The sequence below is a fragment of the Apium graveolens genome, chromosome 2 (assembly GCF_009905375.1).
Source record: "Apium graveolens cultivar Ventura chromosome 2, ASM990537v1, whole genome shotgun sequence".
Classification (NCBI taxonomy): Eukaryota; Viridiplantae; Streptophyta; class Magnoliopsida; order Apiales; family Apiaceae; genus Apium; species Apium graveolens.
The window spans coordinates 133,739,052-133,748,388 of NC_133648.1; positions in this window are offsets into that span (position 1 = coordinate 133,739,052).

The following is a 9,337-nucleotide window of genomic DNA, read 5'->3' on the forward strand; positions in this document are numbered from 1 at the left end:
TCAAACATTCTGTGAAAATTATAAGGAGTGATAATGGTACTGAGTTCAAGAATCTGATAATGGAAGAGTTCTGCAAAAACCATGGAATCAAGCAGGAATTCTCTGCTCCTGGAACTCCACAGCAAAATGGAGTTGTTGAAAGGAAGAATACAACTCTCATTGAAGCTGCATGTACAATGCTTGAAGAAGCAAAGCTTCCAACCTATTTCTGGGCTGAAGCTGTGCAGACTGCTTATTTTACTCAAAATGCAACACTCATTAACAAGCAAGGAAAAACACCATATGAGATGGTGAAGAAAAAGAAGCCAAATCTGAAGTATTTTCATGTATTTGGATGCAACTGTTTTGTTCTTAAGACTCATCCTGAACAGCTATCTAAATTTGATCTAAAAGCTGATGAAGGAATCTTTGTTGGATATCCACTTTCCACAAAAGCCTTCAGAGTCTATAACTTGAGAACAAGAGTGGTCATGGAATCTATCAATGTCTCTTTTGATGATAAGAAGATTACTGGACTTGAAGATTTTATTGATCGTGATCAGCTGAGATTTGAAAATGAAGACTCAAATTCTGATACTGAAAATCCTGTCGATATAAGTCCTGATACTGCAAACTCTGATGGATTAAACTCTGATGTTATTGAAACTGTGGTGACTACGCCAAAAGAAGATGCACCTATGGTGGGGGAGCATAGTCAAGATATTACCACATCTCAAGAAGCATCAGAACATACATCTGGCTCTTCAAGTTCTGATTCGTCAAGTTCTGATAAGCCAAGTTATGATAGTACTGAAAATCTAAATTCTGAAAAATCCAACTCAGAGAGCATAGTTTCAGGAGGAGCATCAGAAAATGAAAATGAAGACAACATGGATCATGGGGGAGCATCCAGTTCTAGAGAAAACCTTCCATCTGCAAGGAAGTGGACTAAATCACATACACCTGATTTGATAATTGGAAATCCTGATGCAGGTGTCAGAACTAGAACAGGTACTTCAAACGAATGTCTTTACAATTCTTTTCTTTCTCAGACTGAGCCAAAGAAAGTGGAAGAAGCTCTTCAAGATGCTGATTGGGTGTAAGCAATGCAGGAAGAATTAAATGAATTTGAAAGAAATAAAGTCTGGACCCTAGTGCCAAGACCAAAGAACAGATCTGTTGTTGGTACAAAATGGGTATTCAGAAACAAAACTGATAGTGATGGCATAATTACAAGGAATAAGGCAAGGCTGGTTGCAAAAGGATATTCTCAACAGGAGGGAATTGATTATGATGAAACATTTGCACCATTTGCTAGATTGGAAGCCATAAGGATATTTTTGGCTTATGCTGCTCACAAAAAGTTTACTGTCTTTCAAATGGATGTGAAAAGTGCTTTTCTCAATGGAGAATTGGAGGAAGAAGTATATGTTGAACAACCTCCAGGCTTTGTAGATTCCAAATATCCAGATTATGTCCACAGGCTTGATAAAGCACTTTATGGACTTAATCAAGCTCCTACAGCATGGTATGAGACTTTAGCTCAGTTTCTTCTGGAAAGTGGATTTAACAGAGGAACTATAGACAAAACACTGTTCTACCTCAACCATGGAAAAGACTTACTTCTGGTCCAGATTTATGTTGATGATATCATTTTTGGGTCTACAAATGACAGACTTTGCAAGAAGTTTGCCAAATTAATGCAATCAAGGTATCAGATGAGTATGATGAGGGAACTTAGCTATTTTCTGGGCCTTCAAGTCAAGCAGAATGAAGAAGGCACTTTTATTTGTCAAACTAAGTACACCAGAAACTTGTTGAAGAAATTTGGAATGCAAGATTGTTCAAGTGCATCCACTCCCATGGCCACTGCAACAAAACTGGATAAGGATACTGGTAAATCAGTAGATATTACTGATTACAGAGGTATGATTGGCTCTCTACCTAATATCATATATGCTACCTGTCTTTGTGCAAGATTTCAAGCAGATCCAAGAGAACCTCACTTAACAGCTATGAAAAGAATTTTCAAGTATCTTAAGAGAACAGCTGATCTGGGATTGTGGTATCCCAGAGAATCAGATTTTAAACTAATAGGTTACTCAGATGCAGATTTTGCAGGTTGCAAAATTGACAGGAAAAGCACAAGTGGAAGCTGCCAATTTCTTGGAGGCAGATTAGTTTCTTGGTTTAGCAAGAAACAAAAGTCAATTTCCACATCAACTGCAGAAGCAGAGTACATTGCTATAGGAAGCTGTTGTGCACAGATTCTTTGGATGAAGAATCAGTTACTGGATTATGGGTTAACATATTTCAAAATCCCTATTTACTGTGATAATCAAAGTGCTATTGCTATGACAGGTAATCCAGTTCAACACTCAATGACAAAGCACATCAGCATCAGGTACCACTTCATAAGGGAACATGTGGATGAAGGTACAGTGGAATTGCACTTTGTTCCAACAGATCAACAACTAGCAGATATCTTCACAAAACTACTGTGTGAAGCTACTTTTACAAGATTGGTAAATGAACTTGGAATGGTTTCAGGTTCTTTCTCTAAATCTGCTTAGTTTTGTTCTGATGCATCAGACTTTATGATCAGTATTTACAGAAATTACTCTCTTTGTGTATTCTGTGCTTAATTGAAAACTTGCTTAAGTACTGACTGTTGTCTGATGTAACTTTCTAAACTCTGATAATGATATGTCTGTTTATGTAACTATTAAATCCTATGAGGATACCTGTGCTAGATGCTGACCTAGTAGTCTTTAATAAACTAGGGATCCCATGTTAGAAGTAATTTTTTCTGTGGAAATCTATTGACACAAGCAAATTCTGATATTGAGCTTAGTTGAGTTTACTTTATCTATCTTATTACTAAGTCACAAACTAGAATAATGTTTCTCATCTGTTAAGTTCTGATGCTAGTAAATCTGTTGAATGTCCTAAGTGCTGATAAACCTCTCTTATCAAAAGAAAAAGAAAAGAATCAATGATTAAAATCAGGTACTCCTTTGAGATCTAGAGTAAAAATGTGGAAGGAATGACCCAAGTACATTGCTGGTATTAAGTAAATATGCATCAGAAAATCAAAATATTTTCTTGGTGACTTTTTACACTCTATGGTTACTGGAGAAATACATTGATAATAGCATAAATTCTGATAAGCAGTCGTGACTCACTTACACTAAGAAGCCACTGTAAAATGGAATTTATAAAGATGCACAAAATTAGCATAAAATAGTTGAGGTGGACTCAATCATGAACTCATTCAATAGTAGGTTTCAGAATAATGACAGATTTTTAGTAAAGTTTTAGTTATGCCTTATTTATAAGATGTACTGAAGTGAATCAGACTTTACTCTTTGTCTGATATTTAGCTTAATGCACACACTAAACACTCCATATGAATGATGAAAATTAATGTGGTGATCTATGTTATTTTAGATGAACAGTTTCTGTGTCACATTGCACAAATTCCGAGGACAAGTTCTGATTGCACGTTCTGATGATTAAGTTCTGAAGAATCTATATCAGAATTTGTGTGAGGACTTACTAAGATAGGCATTCATTTTTCGAGTTAAGAAATCATGTTCTGATAACTGTTAAGTTCTGATATAAGTCTAAGTTCCGATATTAAAATCTGATCCTTTATTTGACTTATTTATGGATAAAATCTAAAAATAGTCTCATTTTAAATCAGAATATGTTTGGGTAGAATATTAACAGTCAATATCATAAGGGATAGTGGTTTCATGTACATGTACAGTAATGTTTACTTGTTACTTGTGCGTATTAAACCCTGACTTACACTTCCAATGACTGTTTTTCATCTTCCCAATCTAGGGAGACGAGGTAGAATTAACTCTACCTGTTAGCATTAAATTTCCTTGCGTCTCCTGGCATTCTTTTGCCTATATAAACAACCACTTCACATCATCCTTCACATCAACTCTTTTATCACAAACTCACCTTCATTCTCTTTATATCAAAAACACCATGGTCAATTACAACATGTTTTTAAACTATGAAACAATCAAAATGGAGCTAAGCTGTGAAGCCTGGCAGCAGGAATGGCACGTCACTGCCATTCCTGATGAGATATGGGACTCAGTTCTCCAGGAGATACTCACCCACCTCCTGTTCTTCTACATGGATTACCATCGCCATCTGGAGCGATTGGAGGAGGAAAGGCTGGAAGCTCTCCGCCAGCAAGAGCGAATCATCAGACTCGCTATTCTGTTTGTCGAGAGTAGGAAGAAGAAATGATTTATTTTCTTCTTCCTATTTTTCTTCATCGTCAGCCTTGCCCTGCTTCTTGAGCTAGGACAAAGGCTGTTGACGTTAGGTTTAGCAGCTTAGGACAATCTTGTAAAAGTTCTGATGTAATTTAAATTTCATGATTGTATTCTCTTAATATATTAATGAAATTTCTTTTTTTTTGCAAGTTCTTGTATCTGAGATATTATGTAATGCATTGATAAATTCTGATGACCATTTCATATTTTGATTTAAATTAAGTTCTGATTTTACATTATCAGTACTTGTTTACTTGATTTATTTTGGTCATTCTCACTCGAATTTTTTCAGAATATTGGTGTTGTAGTGAAAAATAATTGAATAAGTGGAAACAATTTCAATTTTGAATTAAAACTGAGTTACCTTGATTAATGGAATTACTGGGTAAGTGGAACGGTTTTTCCTTGAAAAACTGCAAGTGGGTAAGTAATGATTACTGTTTTCCCGTGCCCATTAACTATTCATTATTACTGCATGTCTGACAGGTGTCCAACAGTTACATTTTTTTTCAAAGTATAAGTAAGACAGAGAGAGGATTTTCTAATCTTTTATTCACTTTTATACTTTATCTCTCTATTTGCTTGTACTCTCTTTCTTCTCCTGACGTTGGTTTTTCATATAGAAATTTTATCAAACACCTAACAGGCACTCTTAAATCTTGATTATTTTCATGGCACCTAAGGATTTGATCATTGATGGAGCTAAATTTATTCCAAATAACTATGCTGCAATTCTTGATAATGCTGAAGCTCCGTCTGAGATGCATTTTGTGCAAGATCTTCTTGCACACAGTGAAATTGGGTATGCATTGACCCAACCTTTAACCTTTTCGAGCCAACAAGTTCTGACATTTTGGAGGACTGGAAACTTTGATAATGGTGGTCCAAATGGTACTCCTAGTATTGTTTTCGAAGTGGATGATTCTACATATGGGGTAACTCCTGGTACAATTCGCAAAGCCCTACATCTACCAGAAGGATCTACTTTTTCAACCACGGAGGAATCAGCTCTTAAAGAGTTCATGGCTAGTTTGGGGTATGAGCAGAGTTTGACAAAGCTTGGGCAGTTGAAACGGGCTCATATCAGAAAAGAATGGAGCTTTTTCTTTGACTGCATCACTAAAGCTTTTGGGAATAAGTGTTCAAACTTTGATGTTATCCCTATAATGAGTCAGCACATCGGGTATGCTATCATTAACCAAACTCATTTTGATTTTGCAAATGCTGTGATAAGTTTTATTAGGGATAGGATGACAGAAGATAGGAATGTTGTCTACTTTGTTAGATTTTGTCAGCTTATTTATAACTATTGTTGTGCTGATGAACCCCAACCTACCACTGACTTAACTCCATCTTTCAAAATTGCAAAATGAGCCTTTAATGATTTGGTAAATGCTGATATTAAGAAAAAGGTGGTTAGACCTTTACAGATTCCTCAATCTGTAAAACAGATTTTAGTAAATGTTGATCCTGACACCTACAGATCTGTTTATCCTGATGTCCAACCAACCACCACATCTCAAACACCACAACAACCATCAGAACATACCACTCATACTACTCAACCTACCCTCAGGTCATATCTCAAATCATATCTCTCCACTTCACAGACAGCTCAACCTTCATCCTCAGCACCTACTCTGAAGCCTTCATCTTCCAAGCCTAAGAGGACAAAGACTGTTCCTCAAACACCTCAGAAGAGAAGGAGGATTGTTTTGAGAGATGAATCTGATAGTGAGGAACAGGTTCCTACTTCAAAACCTGTTGATAAAGAAGCTGAGAAAGTTCCTTCTCAGAAGGATTCTATAATTGGGGGATCTAAGCTTCTCAAAAGGCTTAGAAGAATGACTGTTGATGAAACTCCCAAGGAATCCATACCTTCAAAGAGATACAAGAAACAGAGGGCAAAAAGGCCAGTTTCAGATGATGAGGAAGCAGCAGCTAAGGAAGGCGATCAGGAATCTCTGATCTCACAAGAACAAGAATCTGCTAAAGCCACTGCTTCTCCATTAACTCCAACTAAGGAAGCTGCTACTGAAAAGGCCAACACACCATCTGTGTCTCCTAAGAGTGTATCTCCTGTTGATTCAGGCACAAGTGCTAATATTAATATCAAGAACTTGGTTGTGCCTGAAGTACTTTACTTAGAAGCTCCAACAGTAACTAATCCATCAACAACACCTGTTACTGATGCTGCTCAAACTCCAGAACTATCTACTACACTTTCTCTGCATCTAGATGATGTTGATCAGAACTTGGAACCAGATCAGCAATTAGAGGATGATCTTGAAGCCTCCATTGCTACTCATACTGTTGTTTTATCAGAAGATACTGATTCTGTAAGTTCTGATGCTGCAAATGCTGGAGATACTGGTGATGCTGCTCCAAATGCAGATGCTGATGAAGCAGGTCCTTCAGGACATGCCCCTCAACAAACTGTTCTTAAATCTGAATTAGTTAAGAAGTTTGTTACCAGAGAAGCACCAGTGCCTTGGAGTGAAACTCCTGCATGACAGGAGTGGACTAAGGAATGGAACTCAGTTACCTGTGCTCCAACTGCACAGAATCTGGCTGAGCACTTGACAAAAGCTCATGAAATGTTAAATACTGATGATTTCAAAATACAGCTTAGAGTCACTGCATTGAGTACTAAACATCTACAAGGTCTCCATTCAACTACTCATGCAGAGTTACATCACTTACGGGAATAATTAATGAAGCAAGAACAAGTTCAGAAGATTGACAAGAAAAAAATCTTCCAACCTACCTTTGACAGAGTTGCTTATATTTAGAAGACTCAGGAGTCACAACAAGCTCAGATTGATGATATTCTGAAAAATCAAGCTTCTCAGCAATCTCAACTTAATGAAATCCAAGACTCAGTGGAATTGCTTGTCTCTCTTCTTTTACCTGCTGATGCCAAAAAGGGGGAGAAAGTAATTAAGTCCAAATGCAAAACTGATAAGACACTGAAAGGGAAGGATGATGAAAAGGATGATCAAGGAAACCTTGGAGTGGGTAGAAGTCTCTCATCAAGAAAAGCTGAAATCACAAGTCAGATGACAAGTTCTAATACTGGAAAAAGAATTAGTTTTGCTACTGGTAAAAGGATAAGTTCTGATGAACTTTTAGATCTTGATGAAGAAATGTCAAGACAATTATTTCTTCAGGAAAATCCAGGAATGGACTTGGAGAGTTTAATGGAAGAAGAAGCCGGACTTAAATCAGAAAAAGTCAAGTCTAAATCTGAAGCTTCTGGTAAAAAGACACTTCCAAAACAAAGGTATTGTGATAAAAGAAAGGACAAATACTGAAGCAACAATGGCTAAATCACAACCGCAAATAGATCCAAGATCCAAGGGTAAAGAAAAAGTTGGTGAACCTATCAAGGTTTATGTGCCTCCTGTGAATGAAGAAATTACTGATGAAAAGGATGATCTTGCTCTGACTTCAAGAAAAGTTTTTAAGACAACCTCTGACATGGCTCAAGTTGTTCAGAGTCAAGAGACAGTAAGTTCTGATATTTTGAAGAAGCAAGTAACCTCTAACATAGCTCAAGTTAACTTGATATCAGAAGATAAATCAAAGAAACTCCTACCAGGATTCACTAAAGCAAAACAGACTCAACCTTTGAAGACTGCTGCAAATGGTTTTGAAGCAAGAGTGGTTACTGGAAAGGAAGCAAGAGATAAAACTAGAATGGGAAGTGCTGATGAAAGAAGAATACAGAACACTACCAATGATCCAACTTCCTTGAGTGAACCAGGTATTGGAGCAACTCCTGAGAGATTGAATCAACTGGAATCTGTACAAATGGTTTACCATACCTACTTGAAAGAACACATCTTGTTGTACTTCATGACAGATGGTAGGGTTTATCATATAAGGCAAAATGCTATTCCATTGAAGTATTTTGAAGAACTGGAGCATGTACTATTCTTACTTCAAGTGAATGACAGATTAACAGAAAGTGCTGCAAACTATTTGAAGGATCAGATTTAGCGACAGAAAAGGCTTTATTCTGTTAAGTCTGACAGCACATATCTTCCAAAGTACAGAGATCACAAGGGTGATATAGTTGAAATGAAGCCCAACACTGCTAAGATTATAACTACCTTTCTGGGTTACAGGGCTGTGGAATTCAATCTTGAGTCTGATAAGGCATATTTAATCAGACTAGATCAGGATATAAGAAAAGCTAAGATTAATGATCTCAGGGCTGCAATCTTTCAAATTGGTGAAGATACTGCAGAACTTAAAGATGCTAAAAGGAGGATGATTGATGAACTCAGATATGCTGAGAGATGTTTGTTGAAGAACTATCTCAGAACAACTCCTGACATCAGAGAGATCAGACAATGAAGCCAAGTCAAGATCTACAACTGCTTAAATTCTGATATTTGTACAGACTGAAGTTGTTATCAGAAGTTAAAGATTGGTAAAGCTTTAAGGACTCTAAGTTGTAGTTATCTAGTCTAATTCTCATGCATTTGTACTTAATATTTTTGACATCATCAAATATTTGTTAAACTTGTATATTGTGCTAATTTACAAGTTGGGAGAGATTGTTAGATATATTTGATAACGTCATGGCTAATATGATTTATGTTTAGTTTTCAGATCTTACTTAAACAGGATAAATCAGTACTTACTGGAAGTCAGGACTTAAGGATATCAGTACTTATATTATCAGGAGATAATCATCAAAAGATGGATATCTGTAATAACCCCAATTTTTGGAAATTTTGAAACCCTTATGAATAGTGTTTTTGTTGAACGAGAAAACTTTTCATGTCACACTATGTAGGGGTTCTGTTATGGATATTCTGGGATATTATTAGTACTCTATGAAGTATATAAGTGTATGTAAAGATCGTCAGAATCCAATTCCGAACACTTTGGTTTTTCCCGGAAATCCACAAGATACGGAGAGAATTGAGTATAAGATAACAGGATAAAAAGGATTTAAATTAAAGGATTATAATAGAGGATCATAAAAAGGAATATAATGTATTGAGAAAGGTTAAGGGAACCTAAGTAATAAGATCCCGGGTATG